General features: G+C 42.1%; 1 pseudogene; it reads right to left on the bottom strand.

Moving 5' to 3' along the window:
* Positions 1-11,125: 11,125 nt before the first annotated feature.
* LOC123057336 (probable protein phosphatase 2C 69) overlaps positions 11,126-22,887 on the bottom strand; it is a 29,404-nt pseudogene continuing 17,642 nt past the window's right edge.

Here is a 22,887-nt window from a genome sequence, read left to right as displayed (position 1 = left end):
TCCACCCAAGGGTAACGGTTGTGCGAGTCCACACAGGGCTCCACCCATGAAGGGTCCACGAAGAAGCAACCACCCACAAAGGGTCCACGAAGAAGCAACCTTGTCTATCCCACCATGGCCATCGCCCACAAAGGACTTGCCTCACTAGCGGTAGATCTTCACGAAGTAGGCGATCTCATTGCCCTTACAAACTCCTTGGTTCAACTCCACAATCTTGTCGGAGGCTCCCAAGTGACACCTAGCTAATCTAGGAGACACCACTCTCCAAGAAGTAACAAATGGTGTGTAGGTAATGAACTCCTTGCTCTTGTGCTTCAAATGATAGTCTCCCCAACACTCAACTCTCTCTCATAGGATTTGGATTTGGTGGAAAGAAGGTTTGAGTGGAAAGCAACTTGGGAAGGCTAGAGATCAAGATTCATATGGTAGGAATGGAATATCTTGGTCTCAACACATGAGTAGGTGGTTCTCTCTCAGAACATATGAGTTGGAATGGTGTGTGCGTTCTGATGGCTCTCTCCTTGAATGAGAAGGAGGTGGAGGGGTATATATAGCCTCCACACAAAATCCAACCGTTACACAGTTTTCCAATCTCGATGGGACCGAATCAATAAACTCGGTCGGACCGAAAATGTAAACCTAGTGACCGTTAGTGATTTCGGAGGGACCGACTGGATCAACTCAGTGGGACCGATGTGCTAGGGTTAGGGTAAATCCAAAACTAGGTTTGACCGATTACTCAAACTCGGTGGGACGGATTTGGGTAATAAGTGAAACTGAGATTTGGTCAAGCAAACTCGGTGGGACCGATTGCATATCTCGGTGGGACCGAGAATATTGCAATGGGTAACAGAGAGTTTGCAAGCCCATCTCGGTGAGACCGAGATCCCATCGGTGAGACCGAACTGATTAGGGTTTGGCAGTGGCTTATGACAAGTGAAACTCGGTGGCGCCGGATAGGAAGAATCGGTAGGACCGAGTTTGGCTTAGGGTTTAGATCATATGTGGATATGGGAAAGTAGTTGAGGGTTTTGGAGCATATCACTAAGCACATGAAGCAAGAGGCTCATTAAGCAACACCTCATCCCTCCTTAATAGTATTGGCTTTTCCTATGGACTCAATGTGATCTTGGATCACTAAAATGTAAAAGTGAAGAGTCTTGAGCTTGAAGCTTTTAGCCAATCCTTTGTCCTTAGCATCTTGAAGGAGTTTCCACAACCTTTAGTCCATGCCACTCCATTGTTGAACTTATCTGAAACATGCTAGATAGAAGTGTTAGTCCAACAAGAGATATGTTGTCATCAATTATCAAAACCACCTAGGGAGCACTTGTGCTTTCAACCGTCATCACACCGTCGGGTTGACGAACCTCTACTGGATCGTGAGTTCGCGGGATGTCACCGAGCCAAACGTGTACAAATCGCGAAGGTGTCATATCTTCCGTACTAGATCAGTCGATCGTGAAGACGTACGACTACACCAACCACATTGTTATAACGCTTCCACTTACGGTCTACGAGGGTACATAGACGATATGAAGGAAATATGCCCTAGAGGCAATAATAAAGTTATTATTTATTTCCTTATAATCATGATAAATGTTTATTATTCATGCTAGAATCGTATTGACCGGAAACATAATACATGTGTGAATACATAGACAAACAAAGTGTCACTAGTATGCCTCTACTTGACTAGCTCGTTAATCAAAGATGGTTATGTTTCCTAACCATGAACAATGAGTTGTTATTTGATTAACAAGGTCACATCACTAGTTGAATGATCTGATTGACATGACCCATTCCATTAGCTTAGCACCCGATCGTTTAGTATGTTGCTATTGCTTTCTTCATGACTTATACATGTTCCTATAACTATGAGATTATGCAACTCCCGTTTGCCGGAGGAACACTTTGGGTGCTACCAAACGTCACAACGTAACTGGGTGATTATAAAGGAGCATTACAGGTGTCTCCAAAGGTAGATGTTGGATTGGCGTATTTCGAGATTAGGTTTTGTCACTCCGATTGTCGGAGAGGTATCTCTGTGCCCTCTCGGTAATACACATCACTTAAGCCTTGCAAGCATTGCAACTAAATGAGTTAGTTGCGGGATGATGTATTACAGAACGAGTAAAGAGAATTGCCGGTAACGAGATTGAACTAGGTATTGGAATACCGACGATCGAATCTCGGGCAAGTAACATACCGATGACAAAGGGAACAACGTATGTTGTTATGCGGTCTGACCGATAAAGATCTTCGTAGAATATGTAGGAGCCAATATGGGCATCCAGGTCCCGCTATTGGTTATTGACCGAAGACGTGTCTCGGTCATGTCTACATTGTTCTCGAACCCGTAGGGTCCGCACGCTTAAGGTTACGATGACAGTTATATTATGAGTTTATGCATTTTGATGTACCGAAGGTTGTTCGGAGTCCCAGATATGATCACGGACATGACGAGGACTCTCGAAATGGTCGAGACATAAAGATTGATATATTTGAAGCCTATGTTTGGATATCGGAAGTGTTCCGGGTGAAATCGGGATTTTACCGGAGTATCGGGAGGTTACCGGAACCCCCCGGGAACCATATGGGCCTTGATGGGCCTTAGTGGAAAGGAGAAAGGGGCAGCCCAAGGTGTCCACGCGCCTCCCCCTTCCCCTAGTCCTATTAGGACTAGGAGAGGTGGCCGGCCCCCTCTCTCTCTTTCCCCCCTCAAGGAGTCCTATTCCAACTAGGATTGGGGGGGAATCCTACTTCCAGAGGGAGTAGGACTCTCCTGGCGCGCCTCCTATGGCCGGCCAGCCTCCCCCCTATAGTCCTTTATATACTGAGACAGAGGCACCCCAGAAACACACAAGTTGATCCACGTGATCTATTCCTTAGCCGTGTGCGGTGCCCCCTGCCACCATAGTCCTCGATAATACTGTAGCGGAGTTTAGGCGAAGCCCTGCTGCTGTAGTGCATCAAGATCGTCACCACGCCGTCGTGCTGACGCTTTGCTGGATCGGAGTCCGGGGATCGTCATCGAGCTGAACGTGTGCTCGAACTCGGCGGTGTCGTAGTTTCGGTGCTTGATCGGTTGGATCGGGAAGACATATGACTACTTCCTCTATGTTGTGTCAGAGCTTCCGCAGTCGGTCTGCGTGGGTACGTAGACAACACTCTCCCCTCTCGTTGTGGTACATCACATGATCTTGCATGTGCGTAGGAATTTTTTTGAAATTACTACGAAACCCAACAGTGGCATCCGAGCCTAGGTTATTTATGTTGATGTTATATGCACGAGTAGAACACAAGTGAGTTGTGGGCGATATAAGTCATACTGCCTACCAGCATGTCATACTTTAGTTCGGCGGCATTGTTGGACGAGACGACCCGGACCAACATTACGCGTACGCTTACGCGAGACCGGTTCCCCCGACGTGCTTTGCACATAGGTGGCTTGCGGGCGAATGTCTCTCCAACTTTAGTTGAACTGAGTATGGCTATGCCCGGTCCTTGCGAAGGTTAAGACAGAGTCTATTTGACAAACTATCGTTGTGGTTTTGATGCATAGGTGAGATTGGTTCTTACTTAAGCCCGTAGCAGCCACGTAAAACTTGCAACAACAAAGTAGAGGACGTCTAACTTGTTTTTGCAGGGCATGTTGTGATGTGATATGGTCAAGACATGATGCTGAATTTTATTGTATGAGATGATCATGTTTTGTAACCGAGTTATCGGCAACTGGCAGGAGCATTATGGTTGTCGTTTTATTGTATGCAATGAAATCGCGATGTAATGCTTTACTTTATTACTAAGCGGTAGTGATAGTCGTGGAAGCATAAGCTTGGTGAGACGACAACGATGCTACGATGGAGATCAAGGTGTCACGCTGGTAACGATGGTGGTCACGATGGTGCTTCGAAGATGGAGATCACAAGCACAAGATGATGATGGCCATATCATATCACTTATACTGATTGCATGTGATGTTTATCCTTTTATGCATCTTATCTTACTTTGATTGACGGTAGCATTATAAGATGATCTCTCACTAAATTATCAAGAAGTGTTCTCCCTGAGTATGCACCGTTGCGAAAGTTCGTCGTGCTTATACACCACGTGATGATCGGGTGTGATAGGTTCTACGTTCAAATACAACGGGTGCAAAACAGTTGCATAGGCGGAATACCCAGGTTATACTTGATGAGCCAAGCATATACAGATATGGCCTCGGAACACGGAGACCGAAAGGTCGAGCGTGAATCATATAGTAGATATGATCAACATAACGATGTTCACCATTGAAAACTACTCCATCTCACGTGATGATCGGTTATGGTTTAGTTGATTTGGATCACATAATCACTTAGAGGATTAGAGGGATGTCTATCTAAGTGGGAGTTCTTTAATTAACTTGATTAACTGAACTTAAATTTATCATGAAACTTAGTACCTGATTAGTATCTTGCTTGTTTATGTTTGATTGTAGATAGATGGCTCGTGCTGTTGTTCCGTTGAATTTCAATGTGTTCCTTGAGAAAGCAAAGTTGAAAGATGATGGTAACAATTACACGGACTGGGTCCGTAACTTGAGGATTATCCTCATTGCTGCACAGAAGAATTACGTCCTGGAAGCACCGCTGGGTGCCAGGCCTACTGCAGGAGCAAGCCGGATGTTATGAACGTCTGGCAGAGCAAAGCTGATGACTACTCGATAGTTCAGTGTGCCATGCTTTACAGCTTAGAATCGGGACTTCAATGACATTTTGAACGTCATGGAGCATATGAGATGTTTCAGGAGTTGAAGTTAATATTTCAAGCAAATGCCCGGATTGAGAGATATGAAGTCTCCAATAAGTTCTATAGCTGCAAGATGGAGGAGAACAGTTCTGTCAGTGAGCATATACTCAAAATGTCTGGGTATAATAATCACTTGATTCAATTGGGAGTTAATCTTTCAGATGATAGCGTCATTGACAGAATTCTTCAATCACTGCCACCAAGCTACAAGAGCTTCGTGATGAACTATAATATGCAAAGGATGAACAAGACTATTCCCGAGCTCTTCGCGATGCTGAAAGCTGCGGAGGTAGAAATCAAGAAGGAGCATCAAGTGTTGATGGTCAACAAGACCACTAGTTTCAAGAAAAAGGGCAAAAGGAAGAAGGGGAACTTCAAAAAGAACGGCAAGCAAGTTGCTACTCAAGAGAAGAAACCCAAACCTGGAACTAAGCCTGAAACTGAGTGCTTCTATTGCAAGCAGACTGGTTATTGGAAGCAGAACTGCCCCAAGTGTTTGGCGGATAAGAAGGATGGCAAGGTGAACAAAGGTATATGTGATATACATGTTATTGATGTGTACCTTACTAATGCTCGCAGTAGCACCTGGGTATTTGATACTGGTTCTGTTGCTAATATTTGCAACTCGAAACAGGGACTACGGATCAAGCGAAGATTGGTTAAGGACGAGGCGACGATGCGCGTGGGAAACGGTTCCAAAGTCGATGTGATCGCAGTCGGCACGTTACCTCTACATCTACCTTCGGGATTAGTATTAGACCTAAATAATTGTTATTTGGTGCCAGCGTTAAGCATGAACATTATATTTGGATCTTGTTTGATGCGAGACGGTTATTCATTTAAATCAGAGAATAATGGTTGTTCTATTTATATGAGTAATATCTTTTATGGTCATGCACCCTTGAAGAGTGGTCTATTCTTGTTGGATCTCGATAGTAGTAACACACATATTCATAATGTTGAAGCCAAAAGATGCAGAGTTGATAATGAAAGTGCAACTTATTTGTGGCACTGCCGTTTAGGTCATATCGGTGTAAAGCGCATGAAGAAACTCCATTCTGATGGACTTTTGGAACCACTTGATTATGAATCACTTGGTACTTGCGAACCGTGCCTCATGGGCAAGATGACCAAAACGCCGTTCTCCGGTACTATGGAGAGAGCAGCAGATTTGTTGGAACTCATACATACAGATGTATGTGGTCCGATGAATATTGAGGCTCGTGGCAGATATCATTATTTTCTCACCTTCACAGATGATTTAAGCAGATATGGGTATATCTACTTAATGAAACATAAGTCTGAAACATTTGAAAAGTTCAAAGAATTTTAGAGTGAAGTTGAAAATCACTGTAACAAGAAAATAAAGTTTCTACGATCTGATCGTGGAGGAGAATATTTGAGTTACGAGTTTGGTGTACATTTGAAACAATGCGGAATAGTTTTGCAACTCACGCCACCCGGAACACCTCAGCGTAATGGTGTGTCCGAACGTCGTAATCGTACTTTACTGGATATGGTGCGATCTATGATGTCTCTTACTGATTTACCGCTATCGTTTTGGGGATACGCTCTAGAGATGGCCGCATTCATGTTAAATAGGGCACCATCAAAATCCGTTGAGACGACGCCTTATGAACTATGGTTTGGCAAGAAACCAAAGGTGTCGTTTCTGAAAGTTTGGGGCTGCGATGCTTATGTGAAAAAGCTTCAACCTGATAAGCTCGAACCGAAATCGGAGAAATGTGTCTTCATAGGATATCCAAAGGAAACTATTGGATACACCTTCTATCACAGATCCGAAGGCAAGACTTTTGTTGCTAAATTCGGAAACTTTCTAGAGAAGGAGTTTCTCTCGAAAGAAGTGAGTGGGAGGAAAGTAGAACTTGACGAGGTAACTGTACCTGCTCCCTTATTGGAAAGTAGTACATCACAGAAAACTGTTTCAGTGACACCTACACCAGTTAGTGAGGAAGCTAATGATAATGATCATGAAACTTCAGATCAAGATACTACTGAACCTCGTAGGTCAACCAGAGTGAGATCTGCGCCAGAGTGGTACGGTAATCCTGTTCTGGAAGTCATGCTACTAGATCATGATGAACCTATGAACTATGAAGAAGCGATTGTGAGCCCAGATTCCGCAAAGTGGCTTGAAGCCATGAAATCTGAGATGGGATCCATGTATGAGAACAAAGTATGGACTTTGGTTGACTTGCCCAATGATCGGCAAGCAATTGAGAATAAATGGATCTTCAAGAAGAAGACTGACGCAGACGGTAATATTACTGTCTACAAAGCTCGACTTGTCGCAAAAGGTTTTTGGCAAGTTCAAGCGATTGACAACGATGAAACCTTCTCACCCGTAGCGATGCTTAAGTCCGTCCGAATCATGTTAGCAATTGCCGCATTTTATGATTATGAAATTTGGCAGATGGATGTCAAAACTGCATTCCGGAATGGATTTCTGGAAGAAGAGTTGTATATGATGCAACCAGAAGGTTTTGTCGATCCAAAGGGAGCTAACAAAGTGTGCAAGCTCCAGTGATCCATTTATGGACTGGTGCAAGCCTCTCGGAGTTGGAATAAACGCTTTGATAGTGTGATCAAAGCATTTGGTTTTATACAGACTATCGGTGAAGCCTGTATTTACAAGAAAGTGAGTCGGAGATCTGTAGCATTTTCGATATTATATGTGGATGACATATTACTGATTGGAAATGATGTAGAATTTCTGGATAGCATAAAGGGATACTTGAATAAGAGTTTTTAATGAAAGACCTCGGTGAAGCTGCTTACATATTAGGCATAAAGATCTATAGAGATAGATCAAAATGCTTAATTGGACTTTCACAAACAACATACCTTGACAAAATTTTGAAGAAGTTCAAAATGGATCAAGCAAAGAAAGGATTCTTGCCTGTGTTACAAGGTGTGAAATTGAGTAAGACTCAATGCCCGACCACTTCAGAAGATAGAGAGAATATGAAAGATGTTCCCTATGCATCAGCAAAAGGATCTATCATGTATGCAATGCTGTGTACCAGACCTGATGTGTGCCTTGCTATAAGTCTAGCAGGGAGGTACCAAAGTAATCCAGGAGTGGATCACTGGACAGCGGTCAAGAACATCCTGAAATACCTGAAAAGGACTAAAGATATGCTTCTCGTATATGGAGGTGACAAAGAGCTCGTCGTAAAAGGTGACATTGATGCAAGCTTTGACACTGATCCGGACGATTCTAAATCGCAAACCGGATAAGTGTTTACATTAAATAGTGGAGCTGTCAGTTGGTGCAGTTCTAAACAAAGCGTCGTAGTGGGATCTACATCTGAAGCGGAGTATATAGCTGCTTCGGAAGCAGCAAACGAAGGAGTCTGGATGAAGGAGTTCATATCCGATCTAGGTGTCATACCTAGTGCATCGGGTCCAATGAAAATCTTTTGTGACAATACTGGTGCAATTGCCTTGGCAAAGGAATCCAGATCTCACAAGAGAACCAAGCACATCAAGAGACGCTTCAATTCCATCCGGGATTTAGTCCAGGTGGGAGACATAGAGATTTGCAAGATACATACGGATCTGAATGTTGCAGACCCACTGACTAAGCCTCTTCCACGAGCAAAACATGATCAGCACCAAGGCTCCATGGGTGTTAGAATCATTACGGTGTAATCTAGATTATTGACTCTAGTGCAAGTGGGAGACTGAAGGAAATATGCCCTAGAGGCAATAATAAAGTTATTATTTATTTCCTTATAATCATGATAAATGTTTATTATTCATGCTAGAATTGTATTGACCGGAAACATAATACATGTGTGAATACATAGACAAACAAAGTGTCACTAGTATGCCTCGACTTGACTAGATCGTTAATCAAAGATGGTTATGTTTCCTAACCATGAACAATGAGTTGTTATTTGATTAACAAGGTCACATCATTAGTTGAATGATCTGATTGACATGACCCATTCCATTAGCTTAGCACCCGATCGTTTAGTATGTTGCTATTGCTTTCTTCATGACTTATACATGTTCCTATAACTATGAGATTATGCAACTCCCGTTTGCCGGAGGAACACTTTGGGTGCTACCAAACGTCACAACGTAACTGGGTGATTATAATATGCAAGGGATGAAGCCCTGCTGCTGTAGTGCATCAAGATCGTCACCACGCCGTCGTGCTGACGGAACTCTTCCCCGACGCTTTGCTGGATCGGAGTCCGGGGATCGTCATCGAGCTGAACTTGTGCTCGAACTCGGATGTGCCGTAGTTTCGGTGCTTGATCGGTTGGATCGTGAAGACGTACGACTACTTCCTCTACGTTGTGTCAGCGCTTCCGCAGTCGGTCTGCGTGGGTACGTAGACAACACTCTCCCCTCTCGTTGTGATACATCACATGATCTTACGTGTGCGTAGGAATTTTTTTGAAATTACTACGAAAGCCAACACGATACTCTCCCCTCTCGTTGCTATGCATCACCATGATCTTGCGTGTGCGTAGGAAGTTTTTTGAAATTACTGCGTTCCCCAACATCTCTATTATTTAAAAACTTTCATATCTAGGTATTTTATTAAAACATCAGGCAAAACTAAACAAAATAATATTCCAAGAATATCACAACTCATGTGAAGAAGCAAAAACTTAGGTTCAACCAATACTAACTGATAATTGTTGATGAAGAAACGTGGGATGCCTACCGGTGCATCCCAAAGCTTAGATGCTTGAGAATTCTTGAAATATTATCTTGGGATTCCTTGGTCATCCCCAAGATTGAGCTTTTGTGTCTCCTTAACTCCTTTTATATCACGGTTTCCATAAATCTTAAAAACTTCATAAACACAAAACTAAACAAGAACTCGTGAGATAAGTTAGTATAAACCAATACAAAAACCTTATCATTCTCTACTATAGCAAATGACTAAAATTATCATTCAACATTTCATACTAAATTCCTTTGCATATTTAATACTCCTATCCTCAAATAGAATCATTAAACAAGCAAACTTATGCAAACATAACAGCAATCTGGCAAAACGGTACAGTCTGTAAAGAATGCAAGAGTATCAATACTTATTCAACTCGAAAAATTATCAAAATTTACCACACCGTAGAAAATTTATCAGAGCTTATTTTGAAAAAAGTTTCAGCATTTTATCACATTATTACGTTTCTAGGGAATTTTCGCAAGAGCGACAAACTTTCTGTTTTTTAAACAACAACTCATATACTTGCAAAATAAGCATGGTAAAGGCTACACTTGACATTTTTAATGAAAATAAATATGCAAAACATTATTCTAAATAACATCAAGCAAATCAAAACAAGAGAAAATGACGCTCCAAGCAAAACTCATATCATGTGACAAATGGAAATATAGCTCCAAGTGAGGTTATCGATAATGTTGTAGACGAAAGAGGGGATGCCTTCCGGGGCATCCCCAAGCTTAGTTGCTTGGATCTTCCTTGAATATTACCTTGGAGTGCCTTGGGCATGCCCAATATTAGGTTATTATCAGTCCTTATTCTCCTCATATCGATATCTCACCCGAAACTTGAAAACTTCAATGAGACAAAACTTAATGGAACTTCGTGAGACAGGTTAGTATGATAAAGAGGGCATGGATTATCAGTTTGGTGAAATGCTTAGAATCATCTCGTAAACTAGAGCAAGGAAAATGCTAACTTCTATAACCCCAATAAGAATTTAACTATCAAATGTAGTTGCTAGTGCATTCATATTTATCTCAGAGCTGAAGAGCTGCACTGCATTGAAGTCAGTCTGAAACTGCCAGCTGCATAACTAAACAAGTAACCATCCCATCTAATATATGCACTCTGAATTTTAGTCATCTATTGAACACTTTTAGCTTCACTGCTAACCTAGCACGAGTGATTGATACTATCCTATTGCCTCATACACATTAACCATGTCAGTGTGGCTTGATCGAGGACATCAATATGTAGATGACCAGAGAAAATAAGAGGGTCCAATGTAGTGGAGATTGGAAAAGGAAACAACAGACAAATTGAGCATTAAAACGAAAATATGCAATGGAACATAAATGGGCTGCATGGCTGACACCATCAATCAGCAGTACCAACTCATCTACTGCTTCCAATAATTCAGTTCCTACTATCAGCAGACAGCAATATCAACTTCTTGCCCATATGAGACAATCAAATACAAGATATAGGCAACTGGATAAGCTACAAATCCAAGACTAATAAGCCTACGTAGAACGGATGTTTCTTTCAGTGGCATCTAGTATGTTACAGATCTGCAGTGCTATATTGATGCTTTTAACGCTATCAAATCGAGAAAACTCAGGCCGTCAGAATCACCTGACAAAAATGACAACTAATTAAAATATGATTTAACTAAGCATTCGGTTAATTTAAAGTTGGTGTATATACTAATGTACAAGTCTGGCAACACAATGAACAATCCTAATGATGTGCAATGGAATATTTATGTCCTTCTCTCTTAGAACTGTTATCGAGCTCCTATCTAGCACCCCAAGTGAAAAAGGCGTACAATGTTGGTTAAAAAAATATATCTTCTTGAAAGCATGGCAGACCTGTCCTCAAATATTTCTTCCGCCACATCCGGCTCAGCATATTCTCTATCTAGTTTAAAAGATGCATCTGAATTTTTTCGGCAGAACATTTTATTTTTCAGATCAACACGGAACATATCATTGAGTATGGTTTTCCCCTGCCACTTTGTTGGAGGACTAGGATCTAGTGTTTCTGGAGGTAGTATGTCCACCACAATGCAGGTAGTATCATCTCTTAGTCCCCGAGGTAGGATTGCTTACTTCAAATAAGAAAATATAACACGAAATGAGGGGCCAGAAGTTTGAGTCTATTAACCAATGGAAATGATTGAAAATTAGTAGGGTATCCACGAGAACATTCAAGAGCCATTTCAAAAGTCAAATCATCCCATACACCATCGCTTGTAATGATAATTCTGCCTCCAACATTGGATAGCTGCAACAAAAATGCAATAGAAAATCAAAATAGTGTCAAAGCGAACTATGCTCTTGAGTGGTGAGATGTAGAAGCAAATCACACCATAAACTATAGATGTTGTGGAATATTATAGAATACGTCATCTAAAAGGAAATCTATGATAAATAGGCACCCAAACAAAAACATTTGTGAAAATAAAAAGAGATATGCGGTGCAGAAGGGTTTTTATATGAGCAAACCTTCACTTGCTTCACATGAGGAACATGGATGATGCATTCACCAACATCCATATCCCCGATTGATCTAGATAGGCACAAACCACCTGGCCAGCATCTTAAAGGACCAACCTGAAAAGGTACATGATAAATTTCAATAACGGAAATGATTATAGTAAGCAAAATAAATAGTGATCAGGTTATCCAATAAAAGAGTAGATAAAAAATATAAGAATTGAGTTAGACATTGATGATATAATGGATGTAACATGAACATTCTCTAAATTAAACAAATTTGTTATACGAACACGGTAGAGTTTTACACGCAGATCAAATTATTCAATATTCATCAATCCCCACGCAAAATACAGAGAGGGAACAACAACAGGAGTTGTTAAACAAAATCTGCAGGGCGCAGCCAAAAATAGGAATGACCTTATGACTGAAAAAACCAGCAGCACAAGAAATTTAGTCCACCATATCATAAGCTAAGACATTGTTTGGTAGGCACTTAATTTAATAGTGATGTTAGGTGCACGTACGACAAAACATATTTGAGAATTAAGAAACAGATGGTTAGCAGATTACTGCAGAAAATGAGAACTATCAGATTGATAACATGTAACACCATGCATCCACAACGCACATCCCAACTCAAGAGCACAACGGATTATAAAGGTAAAAGAGACGAATCTCTGGACCACCAACAACATTCAGTTGTCCAACCTTGCTTCCCCATGCAGTTACACGTTCCACCATGTAAAATGAACAGGTCATAAACTGCACAATTCTCAACCAATTACGTCAAAGGTAGGACTTACTCATCTCGGCTGGATTCAAAGCGATGATCAGCTGACAAATGGTATAGGGAACCATCAGCTGACTCTAGTATGGAGCGCGAATCACCAACCGATGGTACTGTTACAACCCACTCGTCTATTATCACAAATGTCGCAGTTGTGCCAAAACTTTCAGCTGAAACAACAAAAAGACTATTTCCAAAGATAAAAGAGAGGCATCACTTGAGGTGTTAAGAAAGAGAAATTAAACAAAAGCACGATTGTCTAAACCAGGCGGCCTAGCACTACAATTAGCTGAAGAACATATCTGATGGTGTAATATCTAATCAACCAACTAGAATGACTATGAATGGTTCATACAGCTTTACTTCGTCCTTGACAATAAACAAAGTGCTAAGTACCTGCTTGGAATACATGAATTCCACAGGATGACAGGAATAGTTTGATTCCCATAAGGATCAGGAACATTTCCAAGTTCACAAGATGGCCTAAATAAACAGTAACAACATGTGCACTAACAAACAGTCATATGAAAAACTATAGTGTATTCCTATTTCCTTAAGGAACTGGAAACTTGAAGTCAACAAGGTAAACAAGGATATGACCGATTTACCTGCGGCTTGCAAATCCTAATATGTCTTGACAAATGCTGCAACGAGTGAACGTGGAAGCACTGCAAGCCACTCATCTGTGGTAGCATGCAGGACATTATTCAGCAGATTGTTCTTTGCGTATCTGTCTGCTCCAGATCCATGGTGGCCATCAAACATCTATAAACATGTGACATAGTAATCAGTGATCATGATCAATCAACAGAAACACACCACCCCGATTAAAAAATGACCAGCCAAGCCATTAAATAGATCAGATGATAGTGTTGGGGAACGCAGTAATTTCAAAAACAATCCTACGCACACGCAAGATCATGGTGATGCATAGCAACGAGAGGGGAGAGTATCGTCTATGTACCCTCGTAGACCGTAAGCGGAAGCGTTATGACAACACGGTTGATGTAGTTGTACGTCTTCAGGATCGACCGATCGCAGCACCGAAGGTACGCACCTCCGTGATCTGCACACATACATTCGGCACGGTGACGTCCCGGGAACTCACGATCCAGTAGAGCTTCGACGAAGAGCTTCTTCAGCACGACGGTGTGATGACGGTGATGATGTTGCTACCGGAACAGGGCTTCGCCTAAGCACCGCTACGATATGACCGAGGTGGATTATGGTGGAGGGGGGCACCGCACACGGCTTGGAAAAATCATCTTGTGTGTTCTAGGGTGCCCCCCAGCCCCTGTATATAAAGGAGCAAGGGCGGAGGCCGGCCGGCCCTAGTGGTGCCCAACGAGAGGAGGAATCCTCCTCCTAGTAGGAGTAGGATTCATCCTTTCCTAGTCCTACTAGGAAGGATGAAGGGGGAAGGAAATAGAGGGAGAGGGAGAGGGAGAGGGAAAGAGGGGCCTCGCCCCCTCCCCTAGTCCTATTCATACTCCCCTTGGGGGGGGTGCCACCTCCTGGACTGCTACCCTCTCTCTCCCCTAAGGCCCACTAAGGCCCAATAATTCCCCAGGGGGTTCCGGTAACCCCTTCGGCACTCCGGTTTTCTCAGAAATCACCCGGAACACTTCGGGTGTCCGAATATAGCCGTCTAATATATCGATGTTTATGTCTCGTCCATTTCGGGACTCCTCGTCATGTCCGTGATCATATCCGGGACTCCGAACTACATTCGGTACATCAAAACAGATAAACTCATAATACCGATCGTCACCAAACGTTAAGCGTGCGGACCCTACGGGTTCGAGAACTATGTAGACATGACCGAGACTCATCTCCGGTCAATAACAAATAGCGGAACCTGGATGCTCATATTGGTTCCTACATATTCTACGAAGATCTTTATCGGTCAAACCGCATTACAACATATGTTGTTCCCTTTTTCATCGGTACTTTACTTGCCAGAGATTCGATTGTCGCTATCTTAATACCTAGTTCAATCTCATTACCGGCAAGTCTCTTTACTCGTTCTGTAATGCTACATCCTAACTCATTAGCTACATTGCATGCAAGGCTTATTGTGATGTACATTACCGAGAGGGCCTAGATATACCTCTTCGACAATCGGAGTGACAAATCCTAATCTTGATCCATGCCAACTCAATAAACACCATTGGAGACACCTGTAGAGAATCTTTATAATCACCCAGTTACGTTGTGACGTTTGGTAGCACACAAAGTCACTAGTAGAAAAGGGACCTAATGTGAGACACATTAGTGCCGGTTTGATTTTAGCCCGGTACTAATGGTACCATTAGTGCCGGTTCGAACGGCTATGCATTAATGCCGGTTCGTGTTGAACCTTTTGTACCGGTTCGTGCCACGAACCGGTACTAAAGGGGTGATGGCAGGATGGCGTCAGGCCAGGGCCCCACGATCACCTTTAGTACCGGTTCGTGTCACAAACTGGTAGTAAAGGGCTAACCTTTAGTACCGGTTTGTGCCACGAACCGGTACTAAAGGGGTCTGAGCTATAGTACTGGTTTGTGACACAAACCGGCACTATAGGGCAATTTTCAAACTCTACCCCCCCCCGGTGTGTCACCATTTCAGTTCTGCAAAAATCAAAAGAAAATGATAAAAACTTCAAAAAATAAAATCCTTCGAGAGGTAGTTGTATTACTACATCTACTAGTTAGGAAAATTTAAAAACTTAAATTTGGACATGTTTTGCAAAAAGTGTAGGGAAAATATAAAATGGCTATAACTTTTGCATACGATGTCGGAAAAAAACGTATAATATATCAAAAAATTCAGCACGAAAATCCGCATCCGATGGAGACTGCCTACGGCCTGTTTGCAATTTTTTAGAATCCTCAAATTCCAAACGAAAAAAAGATATGGTCAAATTTCAGTTTTTTTTAAAAAAATTGGTTAAATCTGGTCAAACTACTTATTCAAGAAGTATTAATGTTACTACATAATTATTCAAGAATATTAGTGTTACTAAATAATTATTTCAATTTTTTAAATTTTGATCAAATCTGGTCAAACTATGGTCAAACTTATTCAAGAAATATTAGTGTCACTAAATAATTACTGTTTTTTAGAATAATAGTTTCAAACTCAAACGGTGAAACGTGTGACCTAATGCTCAAGCTAAACTGCTGAGGGTTAATAGGATTGACAACTTACATTTGTCAGGAAAACAACAAGTGTAGACTTGGAATGTAGGGGGAATAGAACTCCGAAGTTAAGCGTGCTCACGCTGGGGGAGTGAGAGGATGGGTGACCGGCCGTTAAGTCAGGCGATTTGGAATGAGTGATCCACACTTGAGCAGTTAAGAGAGGTGATTAGAGACTAAATCATCAAATAATTCATAAAAAATAAAAATCGAAAAAAAATCAAAAAAATTTCACAGTGTCTCCCTATCCACTTCTTTTCTCCATAGACAGTGTCTCCTTGATCTGTCGAAGATTTCAATCAACTTGAGTGGTAGTTTGAGAACACACATAGCAAAGGACAATAGCGACAAAAGCACGGAATTAATCAATTGTACTCTCTCCTCATAGGATAACCAAATAGCTGTTCCAGTCAACCTTCTCTCAATTCTGTCGACCAAAGGCATTAACTCTCTAACAGTGGGTCTTGTTGTGCCCAGAGGCAAACCTAGGTAGGTGAACGGCATCGCCCCAACTTGACATCCAAGAGCATTGCCAGATCCAGAGTTTTTTGAGCATTTACATTGATTGGCATTAATTGAGACTTAGCATAATTAATTTTAAGACCAGTTGCCCGGGCATAAGAATCTAGAATGCCTTTAATTGTCTGCAGCTCTTGTTGACTTGCTGGAAGAATGATTAGTGTATCATCGGCATATTGTATGACTGGATAGTATTCTTGAAGTTTTGATGGTCAACAAGACCATCGTGTCAAAAGCCTTCTTGAAGTTCTTCTTGAAGTTCCATCGTGTCAAAATGAAAGAAGCACTCACTCTCAGGCTTAGGTCCAGACTTGGGTTTTGTCACATGAGCAGCTACTGGCTTGATGTTCTTCTTGAAGTTCCCCGTCTTCCCTTTACCCTTTTTCTTGAAACTGGTGGTCTTGTTGACCATCAAAACTTGATGCTCCTTTTTGATTTCTACCTCCGCAGCCTTTAGCATTGCGAAGAGCTCAGGAATCGTCTTATTCATCCCTTGCATATTATAGTTCATCACGAAGCTCTTGTAGCTTGGTGGCAGTGATTGGAGAACTCTGTGAATGACACTTTCATCAGGAAGATTAACTCCCAGTTGAGTCAAGTGGTTGTGGTACTGATAACCCACAAGTATAGGGGATCGCAACAACTTTCGAGGGTAGAGTATTCAACCCAAATTTATTGATTCAACACAAGGGGAGCCAAAGAATATTCTCAAGTATTAGCAGCTGAGTTGTCCATTCAACCACACCTGGAAACTTAGTATCTGCAGCAAAGTGTTTAGTAGCAAAGTAATATGATAGTGGTGGTAGCGGCAACAAAAGTGAAGACAGCAAAAGTAATGTTTTTGGTATTTTGTAGTGATTGTAACAGTAGCAGCAGAAAATAAATAAGCATAAACCAGTATATGGGAAACTCGTAGGCACCGGATCAGTGATGAATAATTATGCCGGATGCGGTTCATCATGTAACAGTCATAACATAGGGTGACATAGAACTAGCTCCAATTCATCAATATAATGTAGGCATGTATTCCATATATAGTCATGCGTGCTTATGGAAAAGAACTTGCATGACATCTTTTGTCCTACCCTCTCATGGCAGCAGGGTCCTATTAGAAACTAAGGGATATTAAGGCCTCCTTTTAATAGAGAACCGGAACAAAGCATTAGCACATAGTGAATACATGAACTCCTCAAACTATGGTCATCACCGGGAGTGGTCCCAATTATTGTCACTTCAGGGTTGCCAGATCATAACACATAGTAGGTGACTATAGACTTGCAAGATCGGATCAAGAACTCACATATATTCATGAAAACATAATAGGTTCAGAGCTGAAATCATGGCACTCGGGCCCTAGTGACAAGCATTAAGCATAGCAAAGTCATAGCAACATAAATCTCAGAACATAGTGGATACTAGGGATCAAACCCTAACAAAACTAATTCAATTACATGATAAATCTCATCCAACCCATCACCGTCCAGCAAGCCTACGATGGAATTACTCACGCACGGCGGTGAGCATCATGAAATTGGTTATTGGGGATGGTTGATGACGACGACGGCGACGAATCCCCCTCTCCGGAGCCCCGAACGGACTCCAGATCAGCCCTCCTGAGAGGTTTTAGGGCTTGGCAGCGGCTCCATATCGTAAAACGCGATGATTTCTTATCCCTTATTTTTTTCTCTTCGAAAGCAAATATATAGAGTTGGAGTTGGCGTTAGAGGGCATCCAGGGGGCCCACGAGGTAGGGGGCGCGCCCTAGGGGGGGCGCGCCCCCACCCTCATGAGAAGGGTGTGGGCCCCCTGGTCTTCATCTTTGGCGAGGATTTTTTATTATTTTTTCTAAGATGTTCCGTGGAGTTTCAGGTCATTCCGAGAATATTTGTTTTCTGCATATAAAACAACACCATGGCAATTCTGCTGAAAACAGCATCAGTCCGGGTTAGTTCCATTCAAATCATACAAGTTAGAGTCCAAAACAAGGGCAAAAGTGTTTGTAAAAGTTGATACGACAGAGACGTATCAACTCCCCCAAGCTTAAAACCTTGCTTGTCCTCAAGCAATTCAGTTGACAAACTGAAAGAAAGAAAAACTTTTACAAACTCTGTTTTCTCTTGTTGTTTCAACATAGATCATAACTAACCACATTTGCAATAATTCTCAGGTCTCATAATTACTCATATCAATAGCATAGTCAACTAGCAAGTCATAATAATAAATCTCGGTTGACAACACTTTCTCAAAACAATCATAATATGATATAAGAAGATGGTATCTCGCTAGCCCTTTCTGAGACCACAAAACATAAATGCAGAGCACGTTTAAAGATAAGGACTGACTAGACATTGTAATTCATGGTAAAAGAGATCCAATCATAGTCATACCCAATATAAATTAACTGTGATGAATGCAAATGACAGATGTGCTCTCCAGCTAGTGCTTTTTAATAAGAGGGTGATGACTCAACATAAAAGTAAATGGATAGGCCCTTCGCAGAGGGAAGCAGGGATTTGTAGAGGTGCCAGAGCTCGGTTTTGAAATAGAGATAAATTGTATTTTGAGCGGTATACTTTCATTGTCAACGTAACAACTAAGAGATGGCGATATCTTCCATTTAAACACATTATAGGCGGTTCCCAAACAGAATGGTAAAGTTTATACTCCCCCTCCGCCAACAAGCATCAATCCATGGCTTGCTCGAAACAACGAGTGCCTCCAACATACATCAGGTCCCAGGGGGAGTTTTGTTTGCAATTAATTTTGATTTAGTTCGCATAAAGCATGGGACTGGGCATCCAAGTGACCAGCCATTTTCTCGTGAGTGAGGAGCGGAGTCCACTCCTCTTGAGAATAACCCGCCTAACACGGAAGGTAAGGACATCCTTGGTTGATACATGAGCTATTCGAGCATACAAAATAGAATGTTTATTTGAAGGTTTAGAGTTTGGCACATACAAATTTACTTGGAACGGCAGGTAGATACCGCATATAGGAAGGTATGGTGGACTCATATGGAATAACTTTGGGGTTTAAGGGATTGGATGCACAAGCAGTATTCCCGCTTAGTACAGGTGAAGGCTAGCAAAAGACTGGGAAGCGACCAACTAGAGAGTGACAAAGCCATGTACATGAATTAAAATTAATAAACATTGGAGGCAAGCATGAGTAGGATATAATTCACCATAAACATAAATATCGTGAAGGCTATGTTGATTTTGTTTCAACTAGATGCGTGAACATGTGCCAAGTCAAGTCACTTAAATCATTCAAAGGAGGCTACCACCCCATCATACCACATCATAATCATCTCAATAGCATGTTGGCACACAAGGTAAACCATTATAACTCATAGCTAATCAAGCATGGCACAAGCAACTATGATCTCTAATTGTCATTGCAAACATGTTTATTCATAATAAGTTGAATCAAGAACGAGGGACTCATCATATTTACAAAAACAAAAGAGGTTGAGTTCATACCAGCTTTTCTCATCTCAGTCAGTCCATCATATATCATCATAATTTCCTTTCACTTGCACGACCGAATGGTGTGAATAATAATAAGAGAGTACGTGCATTGGACTAAGCTAGAATATGCGAGCATTCAATAAACAGGAGAAGTCAAGGCAATATTGTAGGATCGAAAGTATGTCTAGAGGGGGCTGATTAGACTACTTGACCAAATAAAAACTTAACCTTTTCCCAATTTTAGTTCTTGGCAGATTTTAGCTATTTTAGGACAAGTCAAGCAATCATCACATAATTCAAGCAAGCATGCAAAGAGTATATAGACAGCGGAAAGTAAAGCATGCAACTTGCAAGAATGTAAAGGGAAGGGTTTGGAGAATTCAAACGCAATTGGAGACACGGATGTTTTTCCCGTGGTTCGGATAGGTGGTGCTATCCTACATCCACGTTGATGGAGACTTCAACCCACGAAGGGTAACGGTTGCGCGAGTCCACACAGGGCTCCACCCAAGGGTAACGGTTGCGCGAGTCCACACAGGGCTCCACCCACGAAGGGTCCACGAAGAAGCAACCACCCACAAAGGGTCCACGAAGAAGGAACCTTGTCTATCCCACCATGGCCATCGCCCACACAGGACTTGCCTCACTAGCGGTAGATCTTCACGAAGTAGGCGATCTCCTTGCCCTTACAAACTCCTTGGTTCAACTCCACAATCTTGTCGGAGGCTCCCAAGTGACACCTAGCCAATCTATGAGACACCACTCTCCAAGAAGTAACAAATGGTTTGTAGGTAATGAACTCCTTGCTCTTGTGCTTCAAATGATAGTCTCCCCAACACTCAACTCTCTCTCATAGGATTTGGATTTGGTGGAAAGAAGATTTGAGTGGAAAGCAACTTGGGAAGGCTAGAGATCAAGATTCATATGGTAGGAATGGAATATCTTGGTCTCAACACATGAGTAGGTGGTTCTCTCTCAGAACATATGAGTTGGAATGGTGTATGTGTTCTGATGGCTCTCTCCATGAATGAAGAGGAGGTGGAGGGGTATATATAGCCTCCACAAAAAATCCAACCGTTACACAGTTTTCCAATCTCGGTGGGACCGAATCAACAAACTCGGTCGGACCGAAAATGTAAACCTAGTGACCGTTAGAGATTTTCGGTGGGACTGACATGCAACTCGGTAGGACCGATATGGTAAGGGTTTGGGCATAACGTAATCTCGGTGAGACCGATTACACAAACTCGGTGAGACCGAATTTGGTAATTAGCTAACCAGAGAGTTGGTCAGGCAAACTCGGTGGGACCGATTTGCTCTTTCAGTGAGACCGAGTGGAACTCGGTGAGACCGAAAAGTTACAAAGGGGAAACACTGAGTTTACATTGCAATCTCGGTGGGACCGATTCGCTCTTTCGGTGAGACCAAAAAGTTACGAAAGGGAAACAGAGAGTTTGCAACCCCATCTCGGTGAGACCGAGATCCTTATCGGTAGAACCGAATTGCTAGGGTTTGGCAGTGGCTAATGACAAGTGAAACTCGGTGGCGCCGGATAGGAAGAATTGGTAGGACCGAGTTTGGCTTAGGGTTTAGGTCATATGTGGATATGGGAAAGTATTTGAGGGTTTTGGAGCATATCACTAAGCACATGAAGCAAGAGGCTCATTAAGCAACACCTCATCCCTCCTTGATAGTATTGGCTTTTCCTAAAGACTCAATGTGATCTTGGATCACTAAAATATAAAATGAAGAGTCTTGAGCTTTTGAGCTTGAGCCAATCCTTTGTCCTTAGCATTTTGAGGGTTCCACTTTCACATTGGAATAGCATTAGCTCAATGAGCTATATGTTGTTATGAATTACCAAAACCACCTAGGGATAGTTGCACTTTCAATCTCCCCCTTTTTGGTAATTGATGACAACATATAGATCAAAGCTTTGACAAATGATAATAAGCATGAAATATATCGTCACTTTGAGAAGTATGTGATAAGTAAGAGCTCCCCCTAAATTTGTGGATATTTAAAATTTGCTTTGGACTGCAAATGCACAAAGAGTTAGAGTCACGGGTTACTCTTCCATGTCACATACATCTTGGTGGAGCGCTTAAAATGATAAGAATGAAATACATGCACTCATCACCAAGAATAGTGAAAGATCACACAAGATAGATAGGATAATAGCATTAAGCAAGCATTAAGTGTAGCTTATGATCAAACACATGATCATCAATGTCTCACAAATAATGATGTAGTATCTCAAGCACTCAAAAGCAAACAAGTTTGAAAAACCACCAAATAAAGCAAGAGAGAAAAGCAACACTCTCTCTCTCGAAGCCTATGATCTATACATCTTCTCCCCCTTTGGCAACAAGTTAATAAAAAGTTCCTAGAAAATGCATAGCACTAGATCGACGCTCAGGCTTGACCTTCTGGTGGTGGTGGAGTCCGGATCACTCCAAGGATGAAGGCTTCGGTAGATGCTGAAGTAGACGCTGGAGTTGGAGCTGAAGTAGATGCTGGAGCTGGTGGAACTAAGGCTGTAGCTGGTGCTGAAGTGGTGGCTCTGGTGTCAGCAACTGGCACGGCAGATGACCTCGGGCCTCGTGGCACTCTGGCAAAGGCATGAGTGGTAGTCCTGCCTCTCCTCTCCTGCGTGTCCTCTTGGAGCTGCTCCACTGCAGACTGAACTTCCGTTACTTTGACATCCAAGTCATAGAACTTCTGTTCCATGATTCTCTCTAGGCTCTGCTGATTCTGAGTGAGGGTGGCCAGACTTTGCTCAATCCTCAGCATGGATGCAATCAAGTAACCAAGCTCCTCTTGTTTGGTCTTCAAGAAGTACTCAGATGCCTCCTCTTGAGTTGGCATCCTGGCAGCTTTCTCCTTTCTTGCCTTCTCCTTCTTTGCGTATGCTTGGGCA

The sequence above is a fragment of the Triticum aestivum genome, chromosome 3A (genome assembly GCF_018294505.1).
Source record: "Triticum aestivum cultivar Chinese Spring chromosome 3A, IWGSC CS RefSeq v2.1, whole genome shotgun sequence".
NCBI lineage: Eukaryota > Viridiplantae > Streptophyta > Magnoliopsida > Poales > Poaceae > Triticum > Triticum aestivum.
This window is presented reverse-complemented; position numbering and strand designations above follow the sequence as displayed.